Below are 24,210 nucleotides of genomic sequence, written 5' to 3' on the forward strand. Positions count from 1 at the left end.
CCCCAGTGACCAATCCCTGGCCCAGTCTCTAGGAACAGCTTCAGTTAAAACTTTGTAAGATGCCAGTAAATAGCACAGTAATGAAATCCACAGATGAGCTAAAACCGGACTGTTCAGAATCAGCCAAGGATGAGATGGAGTCTCCAGGGGGCCCAGCAGGCTAGAAATATGGTGAGGAAATAACCATGTGAAATTCAGCCTGGGAAGGGGCCAGCAAACGTCATGCGCATGCTGCCAAATTCTCCCCACAGTTAGCAGGAAGCGGGAGGGCTGCGGGGAGCAGCCGAGCTAAGGGAGACAGAGAGGCGGGATGTGGTAGGGGCTCGGAGCGGGTAGCCTCAGTCCAGTCATTTGGGAGTGAGTCTGTAGAGACAGTACAGGGACCAAAGAGCAGGCCCCTGCCTGTGTGGGCCCAGAGAAACTCCAAGGCAGGCCAGCAGGACCAAGGAGTTCCAGGGGTGCAGAGCTTTAGGCTGGACAGGAAGGGTATTATGGATGAGTCATGCATGGGACAGCTTTGTGTCAAGTTACCAAGATCTCTGGTGCTCACCTGTCCGCTGGGGAGCCCCCAGCAAGCCCAGGAAATACTAGAGGCAGCAAAAACAGCAGTGATCAAGTCAGACAGACCCAGGTCTGACTCCTGGCCCTGTTCTGAACATTTAAACTAGTTCTCTAACTCCCATCAGCCTCAGTTTCTTCCTTCCTTCCTTCCTTCCTTCCTTCCTTCCTTCCTTCCTTCCTTCCTTCCTCTCTCTCTCTCTTCCTTTCTTTCTCTCTTTATTTCTTCTCACTCTGTCACCCAGGCTAGAGTGCAGTGGTACCATCTCAACTCCCTGCAACCTCTGCCTCCCGGGTTCAAGCAATTCTCCTGTCTCAGCCTCCCAAGTAGCTGGGATTGCAGGTGCCCACCACCATACCCAGCTAAATTTTGTATTTTTTTTTTTAGTAGAGACAGGGTTTTGCCATGTTGGCCAGGCTGGTGTGGACCTCCTGACCTCAGGCAATCCACCTGCCTTGGCCTCCCAAAGTGCTGGAATTACAAGCATGAGCCACTGCGCCCAGCCTAGCCTCAGTTTCTTCATCTGTAAGACAGAATGTTAGACTTTCTTCATATGGTGTCCTGAGGACAAAATAAGATAATGCTTATGAAGCAATAAGTATAATTGTTAGCACACAGCATCAGCCAAGAGGAGGAGGAGGAGGAAACCAATGACCCCTGGTGCTGCTGGAGCCTTGTGTCCTTCCTTGTCCCTTCCTCTCAGAGCCTGACCTCCTTGGGGCTACAAACCAACCTATCCTCTCTTCAGCTGGAAAATAACTGGCCCCTCGAAACACTACTCTCTGCCAATGCCTCATTAACGAGGCATTGCCACTTTAGTAGCCAATCATGGTCGACTCTCTTACTCCATCCACAACTCTTGCATGAATGGAGAGAGCCTTTACCTACAACAAAAATGTTGAACTTTGAGCTTTTCCTCAAAGATGTATAAAACAAGTGCTAATGTGTTATTTGTGATAGACTACATCTCAACATCGAGGCTGGTTAACTTTGGTTGTTGTAGCTCAGTGAGGGCCCACACTATGGATACCATCCGTGTGGACCACTTTCCTTCATTCTAGCCCTACCCATGGCCTCAACCCTAATTGAACCCAAACCTTGGCCTCAGCCTGAGCCCCCAAGCTCTAATCTGCCTGCCTCAGATGAAATGTGAAAGGCTCAGGCCAAACTCATCTCCACCGTAGGGAAAACAACCTAAAGACATCTCATGGCAATGACACTGGCTTATTGGTTCCTTCTCTCTCAATTATGAGCACTCAGTGAAACTGAAGTTGCATAGAATAGACTCCCCCAAGGAATGGGAGACCCTTGGTACCTGCCCTTTAGGAATTTGTCATCTCAAGTTGGTAATGACAACAGCTAGGAATCCAAGGGCAAGCCACACAAGATACGATGTTCTCTCTTGTTGGATCAATACTAAAGGACCTGAGGGGCCTGCTGCTATGGTGAGGAGGAGCCTTCAGGGGTACCCAGGCTGGACTGGATGCAGGGAGTAGGCTGCTGCTCTCTCATAGATCCAAGAAGTGTTTGAGCACCAAGTCTTTCTCCTCCTTCAATGCCCTTGAATTACACCAACCTCCAGCAAGAGGTTGACCCACTGGTAAGATTCATTTCCTGGGAACTTGGCCCAGACCCCAGCAGAGAGCCTGGCCTTCATCTAGGCTCTTGTTTTCCATGAGCAGTTCTTGTCTGATACTAGGAAGCGTCTTGTTGGATTTTCCAGGCCAGTTCCACTTTCCCGCATCTTGTGCCTTAGTCAGACCTTGTGTCCAGAATTCTGGTTCAGAACATGTGTTCTGTATAAATAGGAAGCCTAGAAAGGAAATATGTAGCCAGCTCTTATCACCTCCATCATGTCAATGCCCCCTCAACACAAAGGCCTTCTCTGGCCAGCTCTAGCTGGCTATGTTCTTGCTATTAACTTTCTTTTAACTGGGTCCTTAAGTCCCAGCTCCCCATCTTCTGCCTAAGTGGCTGTGTCTCCCCATCAGGCTGAGAGTTCTCATGGGCAGGGCCTATCCTTTCCGCCTTTTTGCGTTCCTGTGAACAAGGCTCTTGCACCCAATGGACACTTTTATTTATTCACTCATCCAGCACGTGTTTGCTGACTGCCTGCTATGTGCCAGTCTCTGAGTTAGGACATTGCAGTGAAAAATCAAAGTTCCAGCCCTCATGAACCTCCCGTTTTAGTGGAAGGCAAAGGGGAAGGCCTAGAAGGGAAAGCCAAGAGGAGGCACTTGTTCAACCATCAGGTCTTGGGCACCCACTGTGTCCCAGGATTTAGACTAGGTCCTAGAGGCACAATGCCACAGCAGAGCCACTCGGTCAGGAGGAGCCACCAGCCAGGCCAGAGTTCTGGCCACCCTCCCAGAGGAAATGTTTCCCCCCAGGATCCTGGCTGAAGGTGGTGCCACTGGCCCTGGCCAGCTGCCTACTATCATCCCATCCCTTCACCCTTTTCTCCACCACAAGCAGCACAGTTGGCTGTGCTGTGGAGAGTCGTTCATCCGTACATCCACAAGGAGCCACACTGGTGTTTCCTTGAAAGCCAAGGAGAAGAGGTGGTTCCCAGGTCAGCCTTGGAGGGAGGCAGCAGCATCCTTCCTTTGGGGGCTATTATCCACATCTTCATTGCCTGCACTGACCAACTGACCAGTGGGGGAGTCAAAGCCCATGGCCCCTCCCTAGCTGCCCCCACAACATTCTTGCTCCAAGTGGACAGTCCAGCAAGGCAGGTTTCTGGGAGCCAGGGCCCTACTGTGGAACTGGAGGAAGCCCAGGAAGATTGTCTGGCCTGGGGTTTGGCTGAAAGGAGAGAAACAATTGCCTTGAGAACAAAACACCAGAACTGAGTACTGATCCCAAGCAAGATGGCAAGATAGTGATCCCAGGAGGCTGAAGGGATCATGAGGTGAGCATGGAATTGTGCTGCTCAGATGTCCCTCCAACAGAAACTTCTGCAGGGAGGAGAATTAACTGACAGTTCCAGCTGCCACACTTTTGGATCTATGGTGGTGTTCACTATAGGCTGCTCCCAGCCAATGACTAAGCCCGGCAGGGATACCAGTTCCAGCCCATTCCTGCCTGACATGGGACTCCTCCAACAGGCAACCCTTGCTCCGGGATCTCCCATCAATCTGGCCAGACTTTCTCAGAGCTGCACTGCAGCTCAAGACTCTTTCTACTCTAGCCTCCTTCCTTGCACCTCTCCTTTCTCAAGTGTCAGTCCCACACTGTGGTCTGAAGGTGCTCCCTCCTTGCTCCTGCTTCCATCTTTGTATCCTTTGCAGATCCCCAACCCCTCCCTGCCACATAAAGCTCCTGTACATTTAATCCCATCTGATGTCCACTTCTCAGAAGACCCAAGCTGACCTAGGAGGCAGAGATCCCGTGGATCAGGATGAGCAGGCTAACGGATATGTGTGCCCCCTGCAGCCCCAAAGGACCACTACCCACTGCCAAGAGAACATTGTTTTCCCAGGTCTGTGGGAGGAGCTGAGTGTGGGCTCCTTTCCAGTGGTCTAGAAGGGCTCCCAGCCTCACATGGCTCATATCCTGCTGAGAACCTGCACCAACCCTCCCCTCAACTCGGGGGTCTCCATTTCCCTCAAGCAGAAAGCAGTCTTGGAAAATTCTCCCCCAACATTTCCAAATATTTATTCATTTTAATTAAAAAAAAAGAAATCCAAATGTACCTCACTTTACCCAAGAACTGTGTCCTTGAGATGTTAAGTGCAAATTAAACTGGGGGAAGTAGATCTTATTGTACATGCCCCATGGGCCTCGCAATTAAAGGGAGCTCTGCAGCACATCAAAAGTCAGTTTCCATGCCATGTATCTGAGTTGACAATAAAACTGATGACTATGGGTAAATGACAGTAAAACTGGTTAACTGTACAGAAGTCAAGCAAACGGCAACCACAGCAGGTCCCTGGCCCTGGGGATCTCCCAGCCCACCAGAGAGACAGACAGGATCTACTTGGAGAACAAATTCAATCAGACCTTGATGGTGACAGCATTGCTCATTCACTAGCTCTGAGAAGCAGGAAAGAGTTTAGACAAGAATAACCAGGGATGCCACTGAAGGTGGGTGCCCGGGCCTGGGCTCCAGGCCTCCCTACCACTGCTACACAGAGCTACCCTCTTCCTGCCTTTCCCTGTCTGTCCCAGTTGCTCTAGAGTCCTCCTAGTCTGTGCCCTGGGCCTGGCCACATGGTTGGCTGCCTGGGGAGGCCCTGGCAGTGTTCCCAGTACCAGAGGTGGGGGTGAAGACATGCGGGCTGACTGGAGTGTGGCCAGCCCTCAGGGCCCAGCTGCAGGGCGCAGGGCCAAGTTGACAATGCCAGCCACTGGAGACAGAGTGGCAACTACTGCTGTCGCCTCCAAAATACCAGTTGAGGTTTTCTCCTACTGTGGGGTTTAGAAACTATTTCCATTTCTATTATGCCTTTGTTTTGCCCTATTTTCTCTTTTCTTTTTAATAGTGTTGGTGGCTGTGCCTGGAGGTGAGACAGGGGAGGGCGGGGCAAGAGCCAAGAGAATGCTGAAGTCAGCAGAGTGTGCTCTGGTACCTCGCGGCTTCTCCTCTAGCACTGCCCACTCCCACTGCAGGGCCTGGGCCTCAATGGCAGCCCCTCTCAGGGCCTATTCTCCATGGACAAGAATCAGCAGGGCTCTTACTCCACCCTATTTTTCCCCGATCAAGACTTCCTGTACCATGGCCCACTCTTAGCATCCATCTGTCTGCTGGTAAATGAGGATATTCACTCTGTCCTGGGCCACCTTCTCCTCTCATTGCACACTCTCTTCCTAGACAGTCCCACCCACACCCATGGCCTCAGTTACCATTTACGTGTCATAAACTCCACATTTATTTCTCCAGCCCCATCTCCCCTCTGATTCTTAGACCTGCATATCCAGCTGCTCTCTCTCCCTTAGTGGCTCACAGGCACCTCAAACTCCACATGGCCACAACTGACTTCATCATCTCCATTCTACCCAGCCACCAAATAAACACACCCCTCCCAAAAGAGAAAAGTATCTTCTCCTGCTTCAGTCTTCTCCATCTCAGTGAATGGTAGTACCATCCTTCTAGCTGTTCAAGTCAGAAAACTGGGGGCCATCCTGAACTCTGCCCTTTACTTAACCCATCAGCTAAATCCCATCTATCAGCAGGTCTTGTCAATCCCATCTTCTATAGAGCTCTCCAAGGTTTTGATATCTCCCTAGTCCCACTGTCACTCTTTTAATTAAGACCTCCAACAACTCATTTATAGACAACTTAAATTACCTCTTAATTTGTCTTTCTGCCTCAGTATTTACCTCTTGTCCAGTTAAGAGACCACCAGGTGGCCACCAGATTTTCCTTAGAAACAAATATGATCATGTCTCTCCCCTGTTTAAAAGCCTCTAGTGGAACTTCTACTTCCAACCACATTGGAGTAAATTGAAACAGACTTTTTCTTCTGCCATTTTAAAAAACCCTAGAAAACGTACCAAAATACATAGAACAGCTATTTTTAGACATTGGACAATAGGCAGTGCAAGACTGTGATCCCTGAGAGAAGGTGAGGTGAAGTCTATGATGGCCTTTTGTTTCTGCCCGAAGGCACTTTCTGGACCATAATATGGAATGGGGAAACCCCAAAAGAGCATAGTGATCTCCTGGAGTTAATGAGGAAAAATATTAGAGTTTGGGAGACTGAGGCAGCTGGAATTTTCAGGTCAGAGTTCTAGAAAGGAAAGAGCAACATAGAAAAAAAGAGTTCCAGATATCTACATAGGGAGCCTCTTGATTGACTTGCTGAACACTAAGCTATACGTACATAGGGTGACACCCTACAAATCCAGGCAAGAACTACCAGGAAGTGATAGGCTGAAATTCCCAGAGTCCTGACAAGTATAGGAGACATGCAATTTCCAGCTAGCCAGAGTAGAGAAACCTCATGGAAAATCCAGGGTATTCAGTCAAGGCTGCCAGAAGAGTCACACCTCACCAGTAGGGATAAACTAGACCTAGAATAAATGATACTCTAGACCTTCTCTAATCAACCTTAAAAACAAGCAGTAAAAGGCCCAGGCTGATATATAAGAAACTTAACTGCTTTCTAAAACAAAATTCAAGATTGCTTAAAGGAAGACACAAAATCTAGACACTCAACAATGAAACATCCCCAATGTCTAGAATCCAATTAAAAAATTACTAGACATGTAAGGAAGCAGAGAAAATGTGCTGCTTCCATAGCCAGGAAAGAAAAAAAATCAGTCAATAGAAACAGCCAGAAATGGCAGAGATGATAGAATTAACAAACAAGGACTTCTAAACAGCTGTTATAAATATGCTCAAGGATTTACAAGAAAACATGGATAGAGTGAAGAAAATATAAAATATATATTAAAATAGCCAAATAGAATTTTTAGTGGTAAAAAATAGAATATTTAAAATAAAAATTTACTAGGTGCGAGTAACAGCAGATTAGACACTGCAGAAGAAAAGATCAGTGAACTAGAAGAAATAGCAAAAGAAACTACCCAAAATGAAGCACAGAGGGAAAATAAAAAGTTATTTTTCTTAAATAACTGATTTAATAGAGGCTGATAAAAAAGTTAACAGAATGAATGGGTAAACAAAGTGCAGTATATCCATACAATGGAATATTATCTGTCCATAAAAAGAAATGAAGTACTGATACATGCTATCACATAAGTGAGCCTTACACTAAGTAAGAAGCCAGCCACAAAAGACCACAATTTATATGATTTCATTTATTTTCATTTGTTGTCCAGAATAGGCAAAACCATAGAGACAAAGTAGATCAGCGGTTCCTTAGGGCTAGAGGAGTCAGAGGGATGGGGAATTGCTAAAGGATATGAGGTTTCTTTGGAGGTAGTGAAAATGTTCTAAAATTGACTGTGGTGATGGTTGCACATATTATGAGTGTTATAAAAGCCATTGAAATGTACTCATTAAATGGATGAATTGTATAGTACATGGATTATATATTAGTAAAGGTGTTATTTAAAAAATACTAATGGAGCTTCAGTGACCTGTGGTTCCATATCACACAGTCTAACATATGTGTAATAAGAGTTCTAGGAGGTGCTGGAGGCAGAAAAACATTTGAATAAATAATGGCTGAAAATTTGGCAAATGTGATGAAAACTGTAAACTGTAATAATCCAAGAAACTCAACAAGCCTCAAGAAGAATAAAAATGAAGAAAATCAAACCAAAGCACAGTATCAGCAAATTGCTGAAATCCACTGATAAGAGAAAATGTTAGTACCAGCTTTGGGGGAAAAAAAATGACACATTATATACTGTGGAACCAAACTAAAGATAACCACACGCTTCTAAACCAAAACATTGCAAGCCAGAAGACAATGAAGTGATATCTTTAAACTATTCAAAGACTTACACTATAAGAAATCTTAAAGGAAGCTCTTCGGGTTGAAGGAAATGATACCAGTTGGAAACACAGACTTACAAAAAGGAATGATGAGTGCCAGAAATGATAAACATGTGGGTAAATAAGAAAATGCTTGCTTTTCTCAATTTTAAAGTTTTTCTTTAAAAGACAATTGATTGTTCAATGCCAATGAATTGTTTGCTTGAAAATGGCTAATTATGACCAGGTGCAGTGGCTCATGCCTGTAACCCCAGCACTTTGGGAGGCCAAGGCAGGAGGATCACTTGAGGCCAGGAGTTCGAGACCAGCCTGGCCAACATAGCAAAACCCCTTACTAAAAAATACAAAAAATTAGCCAGGGCTGGTAGTGCATGCCTGTCATTCCAGCTACTCAGGAGGCTGAGGCAGGAGAATCACTGGAGCCTGGGAGATGGAGGTTGCAGTGAGCCAAGATCGTGCCACTGCACTCCAGCCTGGGTGACAGAGCCAGACTGTGTCTAAAAAAATAAAATAAAATGGCTAATTTTATATTATGTGAATTTCACTCAATACATTATTTCAAAAAATATGACTGCTTAAAGCAAAAACAATAACAATATACCTTGGGTTTATATGTAGAAGCAAAAGGTATTACGACAATAGCACAAATGATGGGAGGTACAAAAGTATGCTGTTGTAAGGTTCTTACTTGTCCATGAAGTCACATAATAGCATCTGAGGTAGATTGTGATGGTTAAAAATGCTTGTTTTAAACCCTAGATCAACTGGAAAAAAAATTTTAGCTAATAAGCCAATGGCAGAGATAAAGTAGAAAAGTAAAATATTTCCGTTATTCCTTGATACTTATCTTTCGAGGAGGTAGAGCTTAATTCCCACCCCCTTGACTGTGGGCTGAATTTAGTGACTTGCATGTAATGAATATAATTTCTAAAGGGAAAAGCAGTAACTTTATAGTGGGGAAACCTGGCAGACACCACCTTGACCAAGTGGTCAAGGTTAACATCACCAGTAAGTCATGTCAATATCATATACCCCTGATTTGATGGGATGACAAGGGTACATCACCACAATGGTATTCTTTCCAAAAATCCATATCCACAGACCAATCAAAAGAAAATATCAGGCAAACCCAGATTGAGAGACATTCTACAAAACACGTGACCAGTGCTTCTCAAAACTGTCCAGGTCGTCAAAAAACAGAAAAATCTGAGAAACTGTCATAGCCAAGAGGAACCTAAGTAGACATGATCATGATTAATTGAAGTGGGATCCTGGAACAGAAAAAGGCATGAATGGGAAAACTGGGAAAATCCAAATGAAGTCTGTAGTGTAGTAGTATTGTACCAATGTTAATTTCTTATGTTTGAGAAATATATTGTGTTTATGTCAAGTGTTTATGAAAGGTTGGATGAAAGGTCTATGGGAGCTCTCTATTTCACAACTCTTCTATAAATCTAAAATTATTTTAAAACAAAAAGTTTTTAAGAAAATACCAGGTCGGGCACGGTGGCTTATGCCTGTAATCCCAACGCTTTGGGACGCTGAAGTGGGCAGATCGCCTGAGGTCAGGAGTTCGAGACCAGCCTGGCCAACATGGTGAAATCCCATCTCTACTAAAAATACAAACATCAGCCGGACATTGTGGTGCACGCCTATAATCCCAGTTACTCAGAGGTTGAGGCAGGATAATCAATTGAGCCCAGAGATGGAGATTGCAGTGAGCCAAGATCGTGCCATTGCACTCCAGCCTGGGCGACAAGAGCGAAACTGCATTTCAACAAAAATAAAAGAAAATACTCAACCTGAAAGAGGGCAAAAATAGAGGAAAAAGTTGACAAAGAATAGAAAAGAAGAATAGAAAACAAATAGGGAAGTGGATGACCTAAATTCAACAATATCAATAACGACATCAAATGTGAAGGGACTCTAAGCAGTACAATTAAAAGTTAGAGATTGTCCTACTGTATTAAAAAGAAAATTGGACTCAACATTTGTTTTAAGCATATGTTTTAAGCATAAAGACACAGATGGGTTAAAACTAAAATGATAAAGATGCACCAGGAGTGGCTATGTTAATTTCAAAGTAAGCTTTAAGACACAGAATATTACCAGGAATAGACATGTTTAATGATAAAACAGTCATCAGGACAATATAACAATCTTAAATGTGTGTGTACCTAATAACAAGCTTCAAAATACATGAACTCAAAACTGACAGAATTGAAACAAGAAATAGACAATTTGCAACTATAGTTGGAGAGGTCAACAGTTCTTTCTCAGTAACTGATAAAATAAGTAAACAGAAAATCAGTAAGAGTATATAAGACTTAACAGCTTGACAGGAGTGGTGGCTCATACTTGTAATCTCAGCACTTTGGGAGGCCGAAGCAGGCAGATCACTTGAGGTCAGGAGTTTGAGACCAGCCTGGTCAACATGGTAAAACCCCGTCTCCACTATAATAAAAATACAAAAATTAGCCAGGCGTAGTGGCAGGCGCCTAAAATCCCAGCTACTAGAGAGGCTGAGGCAGGAGAATCACTTGAACCTGGGAGGCGGTTGTTGCAGTGAGCTGAAATAGCACCACTGAACTCCAGCCTGGGTGACAGAGCGAGACTCAGTCTCAAAACAAAACAAAAACAAACAAACAAACAAACAAAAAAACCCACTTAAACAGCATCATCAATCAACCTGACCTAATTGGCATGAATAGAACACTGCACCCAATATCTGCAGAATACAGATTCTTCTCAAGCACATATGGAACATTCTCCAAGATAGACCATAAGCCGGACCATCAAACAAGTCTCAATAAATTTAAAAGGACTAAAATCATTAATGTATGTTCTCTGATCTCAACAGAATTAAATTCAAAATCAATAACAAAAAAGATATCTATGGAATCCTTAAATATTTGGAAATTAAATGACACACTTCAAAATAATCCATGAGTCAGAGAATAAATCAAAAGGGAAATTGAAAAGCATTTTTAAATGAATGAAAATGAAGACAGCATATAAAAATTTGCGGGATGTCACTAAAGCAGTATTTGGGGAGAAGTTTATAGCACTCGATACCTATATTAGGAAAGAAGAAAGGTCTTAGATCAATGACCTCAGCTTTGTTAAAAGAAAAACTCTAGACAAATTAAATTTAACAGAGTTAAATTCAGCAAAGACCAATTTGCAAATCAGGCAGCTTCCTAAACCAGAATAGATTTAGAGTGACTCCAGCACTGCCATGTGGTTGGAGAAAATTTATGTACAGAAAAAGGAAAGTGAAGTACAGAAAACGGAAGTGTGGGCTGGGCAGAGTGGCTCATGCCTGTAATCCCAGAACCTTGGGAGACCAAGGCTGGCAGATCGCTTGAGCCCAAGAGCTCGAGACCAGCCTGAGCAACATGGCGAAACCCCATCTCTACAAAAAGTACAGAAATCAGCCGAGTGTGGTGACACATGCCCATAATCCTAGATACTCAGGAAGCTGAGGAGGGAGGATTGATCGCTTGAGACCCAGGAGGCAGAGGTTGCAGTGAGCCAAGGTTGTGCCACTGCACTCCAGCCTGGGCGACAGAGTGAGACTCTGTCTCAAAAAGAAAACGAAAAAAAGAAAAGAAAAAGAAAATGGAAGTGAGGTACAGAACCAGCTGGATTAATTACAGCTCAATGTTTGCCTTATTTGAACACAATTTGAACAGTTGGCCATGGCCACCTGTGATTTGCCAAAACTCAGTGACTGGTGCAAGAGCAGGTTACAGTTTGTTTACACATCCAGTTAGGTTACAGTTCACTATGCACACAGAAACCTTTAGGCCGAACTTAAAATGCGTAAGGAGGCAATTTCATGCTAAACTTAATTTAACAGCTTCAAACTTAAAAAGCTAGAAAAGGAAGAATAAGTTAAGCCCAAAATAAATAGAAGAAAGGAAATAACGAAGATAAGAACAGAAATCAATGAACTAGCAAACAGATAGAGAAGACTGATGAAACCAAAAGTCAGTGCTTTGAAAATATCAATAAAAATAATAAACCTCTACCTAGGCAGTATTAGTTATATGATTGTATATATTTATCAAACTCATTGAGCTGTATACTTACAATCGGGGCATTTTATTTTCTGTAAATTGTACCCAAAAACATGGACAAAAGATTTGAACTGAGACTTCACTAAGGTAGATGTAAAAATGGCCAATAAACACATGAAAAGATAATCAACATCATTAGTCATCAGTGAAATAGAAATTAAAGCCACCATGAGATGCCAGTACACATTCACTTAGAATGGCTGAAAATTTTTTTTAAATAACTATACCAATTGGATATAAATCAATGAAAACTCTACAAAGCAATGAAAATTACGTTTCTGGCTGGAGTACAAAATGATACATCCATTGTGGAAATTAGTCTGATAGTGTCCCATAAAATTAAATGTAAGCTAATGCTTTGGCCCAGTAATTCCACTTGTCGGTATTTATCCAAGAGAAATAAAAACATGCCCACAACAAACCTCATGAAAGAGTATTCATAGAAGCTTTATTTATGAAAACCCCAAACTAGAAATAGCTCAGGTGTCTAGCAATGGGTGAATGAATAAACAAATTGTGATACATCCATAGATTGGATCAATGGTATACCAATACAATCATACATCACATACCTTATAACTTTTATGGACATACAACATATACAATGGCATATTAATACAATGGATATTAAGCAATTAAAAGGAATAAGCTACTGATACATGTTACAACATGGAGAACCTCAAAAGCATTATGTAATTTAGAAGCCAGACACAAAGGCTAGGTACCATATAACTCTGTTTATCTGAAATTCTAGAATAAGTAAAACTAACCTACAGTGACAGGAAGCAAGATAGAGGTAGTCAAGGGTCAGGAGTGGGAGTGGGATTGCAAAAGTCTTCAAGGACATTTTTTTGCCATGATGAAAATTATGTAAATCTCAATCATAGCAGTGGCTTTACACACAGGGCCACTCCTAAGGTGCTCAGAACTTAGGAAAATATATTTTGTGCAATCCCTGTCTACACACAATATTTGAGTCATCCAAAATTAGTGTGTCAATACCATTCTGGTTGACCCAATTTCATACACTTCTGTCAAAGATATATTGCTCTGGCTAGTGGAGCAATCCACTTACCATGCTGCTCTCCTGGAACCGGGTCTCAACCAAAAGTACCATAGATGATCCCATAGGTGAGAATCCCGGAGTTCCTTGGGACATCTGGTGGGCCCCAAGCACAGGATGGGGGATGTCTAGAGACTCAAAGAGTGCCTGGAAAAACACAGACCAGGTCCTATGTCTACATGGGACCCATTCTGAGCTAAGGAAAGCCCAACCTGATGACACCACTGATTCCGGGGCAGCAGTCTCAAGCCGCTGAGCCTACGTGAATAAAGTCAAGGCAACTGTAGCATGGTGTGCTGAGACCAAGGCTCTAGTCTCAGACACTGGGAGGAAACCGAAATTTTAAGGAAAGTGCTGCAAAGTGCAGTGGGTTCCTCCTGAAATGCAGGGCATGGGACAGAAGCCCCATCTGCCCAGGTCTAAGGTAGTACTGGTTTACATGGGTGCAGACATTTATCAAATGAACTGTACAATGTATCATTGAACTGTACACTTACAATGAGTGCATGTTATTGCATATAAATTATACCTCAATAGAGAATACTTACTACCAAGAAAGAAAACCCTTACTACCAAGAAAGAAAGAGTAGTCTCAGCTACTCAGGAGGCTGAGGCAGGAGAATCACTTGAGCCCAGGAGTTCAAGGCCATAGTGAGCTGTGATCACACCTGTGAACGGCCACTTCACTCCAGCCTGGGCAACATAGAGAGACCCCATCTTGGAAGAAAGAAAGAAAGGAAGGAAGGAAGAGAGAGAGAGTGGGGCGGGGAGGGAGGGAGGAAAATGAAAGGAAAGGAAAGAGAGAAAGAAAGAAAGAGAGAGAAAGAAAAGAAAGAAAGAAAAAGAGAAAAAGAAAGAAGAAAAAAAGAAAGAAAAGAAAGAGAAAAAGAAAGAAGAAAAAAAAGAAAGAAAAGAAAGAGAAAAAGAAGGAAAGAAAAAGAAGAAAGAGAGAAAAAGAAGGAAAGAAAGAGAAAGAAGAAAGAGAGAAGAAAGAAAGGGAAGAAAAGAAAGAAAGAAAGAAAAGAAAAGAAAAGAAAAGAAAAAGGAAGGAAGGAAGGAAGGAAGGAAGGAAGGAAGGAAGGAAGGCAGGCAAAAGAAGACTGTGTATCTCAGATTCCCAGGCCCCATTCCAGACAAAATCAGAAAGTCTTCTGTCTGGACACTGGGAAATTTTCATCTGTTAGTTCTCAGTTGCCTAGAAAATTACATCCAGGGTGCACTTTCCAGCCCAACCCTGATGTGCCTCCTCATCCTCAGTTCCTGATTATCCTTTTCTTGACGCGTGCTCCAGACACGCTGAACTTAGAACCAGTCCCTAAAAGTGCTCACACCCCTTTGCAATCCCGTGCCTCTACATATTAGGTTTCCCCTGCTTGAACTCACACCTTCTCCCTGCAAGAAATTCCTACACATCGTTCAAAATCCATCTGAAATGTCACTTTTTCTGTGTAGCCATCTCTGACCACCTAACAGCGTTAAGATGGATGGAGGTGTTATCGGTGGAGGGTGTCCATGTTCTCGGTGTTTTGAACAAAGAATTGGACAAAACAAACAAACAAAGCAGGAAAGAATGAAACAAAAGCAGAGATTTATTGAAAACGAAAGTACACTCCACAGCATGGGAACGGGCCTGAGCAGCCATTCAAGGGCCCAGATACAGAATCTTCTCGGGTCCAAATATCCCCTAGAGGTTTCCCATTGGCCACGTGGTGTTCACCCCATGTAAATGAAGTGGTGGTCTGCAACCAGTCTTATTGCAACCAATCAGAGGCTGAAGTGAAGTTACAAAGGTCACACTTTTATGCAAAGATCTGATTGGTTGTAGACAGCAACCAATCAGAGGCTCAAGTGAAGTTACAATGTTGCACTTCTATGCAAACGAAGACTTGACCTGCAATCAGTCTGATTGGTTGTGGACAGCCTATAGAGGCTGAAGTGAAGTTTCAAAGTTACACTCCTATGCAAATGTCTAACAACCAATCATAGGTACTTTCAACTTCCCATCAGCCACGCAGAAAAGGTGGGAGCTTGCAAAGGGAGTAGCCTCTGGTCCTTTTGTTACTTAGGCATGGAAAGTTAGGGTTCTCCTTTCAATTTAGTTCTAGGAACTTAGCGTGAAACGGCCTTAGGTTCCCTGCCTCCAGAATCTATTCTCCTGCCTCAGAGAGAGGATGATCCCTCTTCAGTGACCCCACAAATCTTGGGACATACTTTTTACGGCTATGACACTTGTCAAAAGTGGACTGTTGGTACCTGTCTGGGGGCTTCCCTCATATCTAATTGCAAATTCCTCCAGGGCAGGGACCATACCTTCTTCAATCCAGCACCTAGCACAGTGCCTGGCAACATAATAGGCTCTTGATACAAGCTGTTCAATTAACGAATGAATCAGTGAATGAATCTCTTCCCCTTTGGGGACTCTTTAGTGGGAGCCTTCATTGAAGAGTGGTTTCACCACAGAGTGACCTATAAGCAAAAAATTTTAAGAGCTGGGACAGCCTAGGTTGGGGGGTGTTATTTGGTCAGGGAAATATTTTAACCCTGTAGATTATGTCCCTGAGGTATTTCAGCCTATCCAGGACTTGTATTTATGAGATGGCCAGGGTCAGGGCTCATTCTGTGGCCAAAATTAGGTGTTAAATACCCATTATCATCACCATCATCATGATTATCCTGTATTGGGCATTTATCATGTGTCTCATGCTGGTATAAACACTCTTGTATATTAGCTCATTTAATCTGCACAAAAACTCTGGGAGGAAGGGGCTATTGGGTTGAACCATAAGAAATTGTCAATATTCAATCTTTTTTGACCCACAAAATAGCATTTTCATATGGTTCAACCTAAGTTACCGAATTCTTTTACCAAGGTTCAAGGAGGTGAGTCCCTTGCCCAGATTTCAATGTTCATCTCTCTGGCTCCAGAGCCCTTTTGCTATTTTCCCTACACTGCCGGCTTCTATCAGTTGTAAAATCCCTGCTATAAGCCAGTCCACAGGGGCTAATAAGTCGGACAGGAGCGGGCCTGGCTAGGGTTTCAAATGCTCTTTTGCAGGGCGGATGAGCTGACTTGGCCTGAAAATGTTAGTCTTTTAGCGGTCGTGTTTCCAATTTCGTTTTAGTCTCTCACTCATCCAGAATCCACCTCCCTCACCACACACACACACACACACACACACACACGCACACACACACAGAAGAGCCAAGCAGCTGACTCACACACCATGCCGCAGTTGCCTTGACTTTGTTCACGTAGGCTCAGCAGCTTGAGACTGCAGCCCCAGCATCGGCAGTGTCCTCAATTGGCACCCGGAGGAGCTGTTGCATTCTCCCCTTTATTGTGGAGACGGCTGCAGCCGGTGCTCTTGTCCTGGGGGAAGACAGCCATTGAGATTGGCAGAGGCTTCAGTATGAAGTCAAAGGCAACGCCTGATATCAGAAAGGGCCCAGGCAGCAGTGGGGAAGTCCTCAGCTGGATCTTTGAGCCTTGGACAGAACCAGCAGCAGGTAGGGCAGACCCCAACCCCACTGATATCTCTGCTGCTTGCTTGCCAACCCTGTGAGCTGCACACTGGGGCAATAGGCCTGGCAGTGCTGGAGGCTGGGAAGGGAGAGACATATAGTACAGTAAGCAATGACCCCCCCAGGAGAGGCTCACAGTGACCCACCCCCCTTCATAGTATGAGGGCAATGACAGAGCGTTGTCTGCATTGGGGGTGGGCAGGAAATAGAGGCCAGGGAAATGCACATACTCAGAGCCTCAGGCATCAGGTGGGCCGGAGAGGCCTGGCCGAGGAATGGGGGATGAGTCTGGACGTGCAGACAGACTTCCCATGATATTCTACCTTGAGATGAATGTGGTCAGGAGGAGAGTCCAGGCTGGCTGGGAGGTTGATCTGGGGCTACAAGCCCTGGGCCACAGGAGAGAGGAACCGGAAAGGCTTCCTCCAAGAACCCCAGAAGCCTCTGGCCTTTCTGGGCCTAACTAGAAAGAAAAGCAGACAGCCCCAGGATCTTACTCAATGAGAGCTCAAAGTCTTGCCTTCCTGTTTCCTCTCTCATGAGGGGGCAGCCTGAGATGCCACGAAGAGCCCTGGGCTGGAAGTTAGGAGGCCGGAGTGCTAGTCCCATCCCCGCCTGCCAGAGCCCTCCTCTCCCTGGGCTACAGTGTTCTCCATCTGCACAAATGATGAAGCAGGATGCGTCAAGTGGGGAAGGCAGTTGGTTCGACCAGAATCATGGTTTTCAAACTTTTGCAGTTTGGAACACTTTCTTTAAACAAAATCTAACAGGGCAGCTCAACATGTAAGGTGGCAGATGAAAATAGAGCTGCTCTCAGCCCATTCCCCTCCCCAGAGGTTCCCCTAGAACCTCCATGGTAGCCCAGAGCCCCTTTTAAAGACCACTGGGTTAGAGCTGTGGGCTTCCAACTTGAGTGTGCACCAGCATCACCTGGAGGGTTTGTAAGAATAGATTGCTGGGCCCACCCCTAGAGTTTCTGACTGTGTATACGGGATGGAACTGAGAATTTGCATTTCTAACAAGCACCCAGGTGATGCTGATGTTGCTGGTCCAGGGACCACACTTTGAGAACTACTAGGTTACATTCTACCCAAGGGCCTTCCTGTGATTCATGTCCAGTCATTCAATATTTACATTAATCCACCTCAGATAGATTTTCTGTGATATTAAAGCATATGAGAACACCTGGTATTGTCCCTGGCACATAGTAGGCACTCAGTCAAAGCTGGTAGGATCCTTTCTAAATGCTCTGCCTAGAAGTCTGTTTAGGTGTACAATCATGCTAGCTACTGGTCAAGGGATTCACAGAAGCAGAAGCTTTTCTTTTAATAAGTTTACAGTCTGCCATGGCCCCTCCACCCACCAGGAAATACCACCCCCACTAATTCCATCATTAGAAGTTACTCCATGTTAAACATTATCCTTTCCAGATATTCTCTTTTTTTCCAGGTAAACCCCCTGGGAAGGGGTAGTTGTTCAGTCCCTGACCCCTCAGCATTTCTTAGATGTTTTCCCCATGTGAAGGGGACACAGCTTCGATCCTCTAGGAGTTCTTCCAGGGCAAGGACCTTACCTGTATCATTCTCCCCCACATACCCCACGGCTCCTAGCCCAGTGTCTGGTACAGAGTGGACACTCAGTACAAGTTTGCAGAATAGAATAAAGGAAGCATGTGACCCCCAACTTGACCCAGCCCATGTGAGCCACCAGCACCCCCATCATGGCCAAGGCTGCTCACTGGGGAACTTTGGAGGGTACATGGGAAGGGCAGGTCTCCAGCCACACGTACCTGGGATTGCTGCCCGGGAGGTTTTGCAAACTGGCTCCAGGAATGTTCGGGGCCTCCCATTCCCCACATCCTCCTTTTCAGCCTCACCACGTTCTTAAACAAATTGGCACTGACCCTGGTGACAGACTTGATCATTTCCCTTTGCTTCGTGATTGTGTTAAGTGACTGCCAAAGGCCTGTTCCTGAATAGTCAGCACATTCCTCAGGACGGTGAGTGGGAGCCCATCTGCTCCTGGAGCGCTTCCTTTCCTTTATTGTGCTATTTTGGATTCAATTTCCCATTTGGACAGGAGCATCTTCCAGCCGGTGGGGAAAGGGAGAGGGTGGAGAGGGGCGCCACAGCCTTCCTTCATTTCTCACTCATATCCCTGGTTTCTCTGGAAATAAATCAACAAATATTATACTACGTGCCTGGCGCTGCTCTTAGCTCTCCGCATGTGTCCATGGAGTTAATCCTTACAACACCCACTGTGAGGAAGGCACAAATATTACCCCCATTTTCCAGATGAGGGAACTGAGGCTGAGAGAGGCAAAGTGACTTGCCCAAGGTCGCACAATATGTGATAGAGCTGGGATTTGAACCTAGATAGGTCTGGCTCTGGAGACTGAGTTCTCACCCATTGACTCTACCAAGGGTGTGGATTCTTGAGGCTGTGGATCTGGGCCCAATGGTATCTGAGGCCATGGCTCTTTCCCTCTTCACTTTGTGTCAGCAGGATCTAAAGTCACTTAGATTGAACACAGAATTCCAGCCAGGCGCAGTGGCTCACATCTATAATCCCAGCACTTTGGGAAGTTGAAGTGGGAGGATCACTTGAGACCAGGAGTTCAAGACCAGCCTGAGCAACATAGCAAGACCCCATTATTACAAAAAAATTTTAAACTGGCCAGGTGTGGTGGCGTGTGCCTGTAGTCTCATCTACTCGGCAGGCTGAGGTGAGAGGATGGCTTGAGCCCAACACTCCAGCCTGGACAACAGAGCAAGACTCTGTCTCTTAAAAATTTTTGAAAGAAAACAGAATTCCTTGCAGATCAAAAGGTTATCTTCATACCTTGCCACTGACCCACTCGTTTAATGCAACATTTGAACTCACAGATGCTACACGAATGTGGACTCTACCTTTGGGTTATAAGGGGCTGATGTAGTAATGCTAAACAGCTCATCGTGTGTTCTTCTCCATGTACCTTGCCTCATTTATGTCTCACATCGACTCTAAAGTAGGTTGTAGGGAGAAGCTGAGGCTCAAAGAGCCCCCAGCCAACCACAGACCCAGCATGTGGGCCATTCATTACTACACTAGATGTTAAACAGCCAGGTAGCTTTTGCTAGGTGTCAGGTGTTGTCTAAACACTCTCCCTCATTGATTCATTCAATCCTCATAACAATCCCATGAAGTAGGTACTATTATTATCCCTGTCTCTATTTCGCAGATGAGGAAGCCGAGGCACAGAGAGGTCAAGTAACTTGCCTGAGGTCACACAGCCAGAAAGTGGGAGATCTAGGATTTGAACCAAGTCTGTCAGCTTAGACTGTTGGGTTCCTAGTGTATGCTCTTAACCACTATACTGTGCTACCTCTTGGCACTGAGGCCACCTCCAGGCACTTGAGGTACCATGATACCATAACCCCCTCCACCTCTTCTCCTTGTCTTCCTGCTATTCCAAATTGACTTGATATTTCCAATAACCATAATTCTCAGAGGTTCTGGAGTTCAAATTACAGCACTGCACTCACTAGCAGGGTGACCTCTGTTTCTTTCTGTACCCCAGTTTCCTAATCTGTAAAGTGGGAATAATATGGTAATGAGCCCATAGGGTGGTTGTGAGCATGTAGGTCAGGCACAGTGGATTCCCCATCACCACCAGCACCTCCTGTTGCATCTTCTCCAGCCCAGCCCCAGCATCCTGAAGGGGGAAATGGTGCTTCACGCCCTTTCACTTATCAGTCTCACCCTCCGTGTCTGTCTCTTCCTGTCTCAAATGAAAAGCAGCCTTCAGTTACAGATTCCCTAGCCTTTTGAAAACTTGGTGATTACAATTCCTCCCAGGAGGTCAGAGAAACCTATTTCCCTAGCATTCTAAGCAGGAATTCTATTGTCATTTGTTAACTCAAACATGGCCAAGATGGCCCAGCCCATCTCCTTTCTTCCACACCCACAGGAGACATAGAGAATAGATAACTTGACTGGAACAGATCCCATGAGCACCCCATGGCCAGAGTACCTGAGAAAGAAATTCACAGCAAGGAAATGCACCAATTTCAAATAATTATTTGGAATCTGATGATTCCTTGCAATGTCAGTGACTGCGAGTGGGCCTCTCCCTCTTGCCGTCTTTACAGAAAATGTTGAGGTACTAGACAGGGAATATAAATTTTCCAGTATCTTTCCCTATCTTCCTAAGTGTCCCTGTCCTATAATTCCAGTCTTGCCTCGTTGCTACTGGTGTCTTATGTCCTCAGCTCAGTGGGGTAGAGCATAGCGCTACCTATAAGCAGGCAGTTAGGATTAGAAAATAAAGTCCCCTTCACTTAGCTCTTCATCCACAAAGCAAGCTCTAACCCTGGCCACTGACTGAGCACTAACCCCACTCTAGAATGTTCCCTAAACCTGTTCAGAGATTAAGCCTAAACCTTGGTAACGGGCTGCCCTCAATCTCTTTCACAGACTGAGTATATAATTGCAGAGTGAAGAAACTCCAACCTGGAGAGGTAAAGCAACTTGGCCAGCATCACACAGAACCAATCCTCCATCCCAGCCATATATTGACCCTGAATTTTAGCCACTAAGAACAAGATTTTAAGCATGTGGATGTATCAGTGCAAGTGACCTCTACTAGTAAGATTCCAACGCAGAAACAGGTGAGTGGGCACCACACCTTTGTCTCTGAGGGAGATGCCACTGTTCCAGTCTTCACGGAGTACTGGGGCTATTAAAAAGAATTCTTGCCTAGGGAGAGTGATTTGTATGATGAAAGAAATCAATAAATTGCCATTGAATGCAGTCCAACCTCACTTACTCAAACTAATTGGAGGTAGCCTTTCAAATTAGTGAACCATCTGTATTGTAGTTTACTTGTAAAGAAATGAAGCTTTATTGCTTTGAATAATTCACAGTAGCTCCAAGTAAGCTAATAAGTTGTAGCCTAATCGAGGTCTTAGGAGACTTGCCTTAATGAAATGAAAAGAATCCCCAGCATCAATCATTTGTATGCAAACGGTCCTGCCAAGGAAATGATAAAGTTTGCTGCCTTGAAGTATAGAAACTCAGTGCACAGAGTCCATTTATTCAATTCATTTATGACTTTGTTGAGAGTGGACAAAGTCAAGACAGATAGGGCCCAAGCTATCCCCATTTGGTACTCATGGAGTGTCTTCTAATGAGGTTTTACTGTGAAAGGAAACAAGTGGAGAGCAGCAGGTGCAATCCATCCACTGATAAAATAAGAGATGGTTTTGGAATACTGTCACTTCCTTTCATGTTTTTTTCCTAAGAAGACATTAGAAAAAAAAGTTACCAATGCAAGTCAAGTACCTCGGTGCTTTGTCAAAACCCGGAACAAACATTAAGGGGAAAAAAATCTGAAGGTCGAGGAAGGGAAATAAACAAGAAGAGTAAGTAAAGCATGAATCATCCATTACCACCTGATGGCTCCTTAAAAATAAAAATAAAACTATGGAAGGAAATAGAGTCCATGCCACAGTCAGGCATGTTGATAGGGAACCTGGCATGGACTCTTATTTCGCAGAAAGAACTGACCTTTGGCTTCTGATGTGGATTGTCTTTTCCTCAAGGCCTTGCAGAGCACAAGGTTAGATGATGCTCGCCTAGCAATGGTTCCCACTTCTTTCTTGGGCACTATGAGTGGAGACAAGAGAAACAATTTTATTTTCATGCATTTAATTTAATTACCCCACCTTGTTTCCCAAAGACTTTGAGGTGGTTAATGACAATGAAAAAATAATGCCAAATAAAAACAGAGAATTAGGACCAAGGAAAATATTAATAGAAAGTTTTAAATCAAGAGTTAAAGACCTGAAAAGTCATATAAAGTTGCACTACAGGTTTCTAAAAAGAGGCACGGTTGGGATTCAAACCAGCTCAGTCCAGTGGACCACCTTTGGAAGGAGCACAGGATCCCCAGATGGACCTATCTGTAAGTGTGATCTTGGGCTAGATACACAACTTCCCTGAGCCAATTTCCTCATCTGAATGATGGACCTAATCAATATTGTCTATTTCATAGGCTGTTATGAGGACTCAACGAAATGGTTTCTTTAAGCCACTGAGCTCCACTGTCTAGCAGAGGACATGTGCTTAATAAATGGTAGTTATGAGAATGGATATGAAGTCTCCCATGATGCAATACAAAGCATTTGCCCATAATGGCATGTCATTTAATCCTCGCACCAGCTCAGGCCTTGGGCCCAGGATCACAGGGAAGAGAGAGCAGAGGAAGGAGAGAGTCCTTGGGGAGGCTTCCTACAGAAGGTGGTACCCCAGTCATAGCTTCTGTAGGATAGGTAGGATATGAGGAGATGGAACTAAAGGTGAAGAATGAGCTGGAAATGTATGGGGACAGTAAGAAAACCTACTAAAGCAGATGGCCAGGTAGGAAATGAGGTTATAGAGAAGAGGATAGGGCAGGATGGGCTCATGAACTTGCTTGAATCGGGCCAGATGGTGAAGGAATGTGGATGTCATTTGACAGGAAATGGGGAGTCATTGAAGGATTTTGAGCAGGTTGAGCAGGGGAAGGATGTGACATGTTTGAAGGGATGTTTTCAAAGGTGGAGTCTGTCTGCTGCTGTCTGCTGTGTGCAGGCTGTGGTGGGGGTTGGGAGAAACAGACTGGCAGACCAGCTGCAGTGATCCAAGGAAGGGACATGATAAGAGCTCAAGCTAAGGCAACAGTGACGGAGAAGATGGGCGGTTCCCAATTTCAGTTGGAGGCACCTGAGAGGGATGATTTGACTTCCTTTCTAGACTCAAAATTCCATGAGGACAGGGACCATGCTCTCCTGGTTCATCACTGTACCCCTAGGACCTAGCAAACTGCTTGTCACATAGGCGCCCAGCAAGTGTTTTGTGAATGAATGAATAAATGAATGAATGCCTCTATGAAGACAGACACTGAATAAGAATGGTTGCTTGCTCAACAACAAGCAATAGTACAAGGAAAACAAAATAGAGAATTTTTTTAAAGAAAACATCACTTTAACTGACTTTCTTTCACCGTCCCTGGACTACAGTAACAATGTGGTGTAGGAAGGCAGCCCAGGAGAAATCCAGAGCTGACTGGGAAAGAAGCCCTTTAGAGCAGAACCTGTATCAGCAGTGATGCTCTATAGGAAGCATGCCAACCATATGTCCCCTGGACAGTTCACACAGTGTAGAAACATCACAATGCAGGTAAATTATACATAGGAGAAGAAAAATGGCAGTATTTACCTCACAAAAGGATTAACTGAGGCTCCATTTAAAGTAGCAAACTGCCTTTCTAGTGTACTTAATTTGAGACCAGGACTTGACGTACTGAAACTGGGTTCCCATCCAAGACAACATAGAGTAATTGTCTATACTGGTAAGAGCCTTGATTTGGGGGTCCAGAAACCTAACCTTTGACCTAGGCAAGTAGCAGAGTGTGATAGTTACGCTCACAGGCCCTGGAATTGTGCTGCCTGGATTTGCATCCTGGTGCAACACTGACTGGCTGTTTGGCCTTGGACAAATGGCCTAGCGTTTCTGAGCTTCAGTTTCCTCCTCTGTAAAATGTGATGATACAACA

At 44.5% G+C, this 24,210-nt stretch overlaps 1 long non-coding RNA gene across 2 annotated transcripts in view; it reads right to left on the reverse strand.

The window, feature by feature from the left end:
- Positions 1–14,676: 14,676 nt before the first annotated feature.
- The window catches only part of LOC134735999 (uncharacterized), a 56,817-nt gene continuing 47,283 nt past the window's right edge, over positions 14,677–24,210 (reverse strand). The window contains exons 3-6 of one of the 2 annotated variants that reach the window (XR_010119614.1): positions 22,182–22,280; positions 18,424–18,800; positions 16,958–17,097; positions 14,677–16,482 (exon numbers count right to left, since the gene is read on the reverse strand). This is a non-coding gene — a long non-coding RNA (uncharacterized lncRNA). The remainder of the gene's footprint in view (positions 16,483–16,957; positions 17,098–18,423; positions 18,801–22,181; positions 22,281–24,210) is intronic. The other variant, XR_010119615.1, reaches the window with a different exon arrangement.

Source organism: Symphalangus syndactylus, chromosome X (genome assembly GCF_028878055.3).
Source record: "Symphalangus syndactylus isolate Jambi chromosome X, NHGRI_mSymSyn1-v2.1_pri, whole genome shotgun sequence".
NCBI classification, from domain to species: Eukaryota; Metazoa; Chordata; class Mammalia; order Primates; family Hylobatidae; genus Symphalangus; species Symphalangus syndactylus.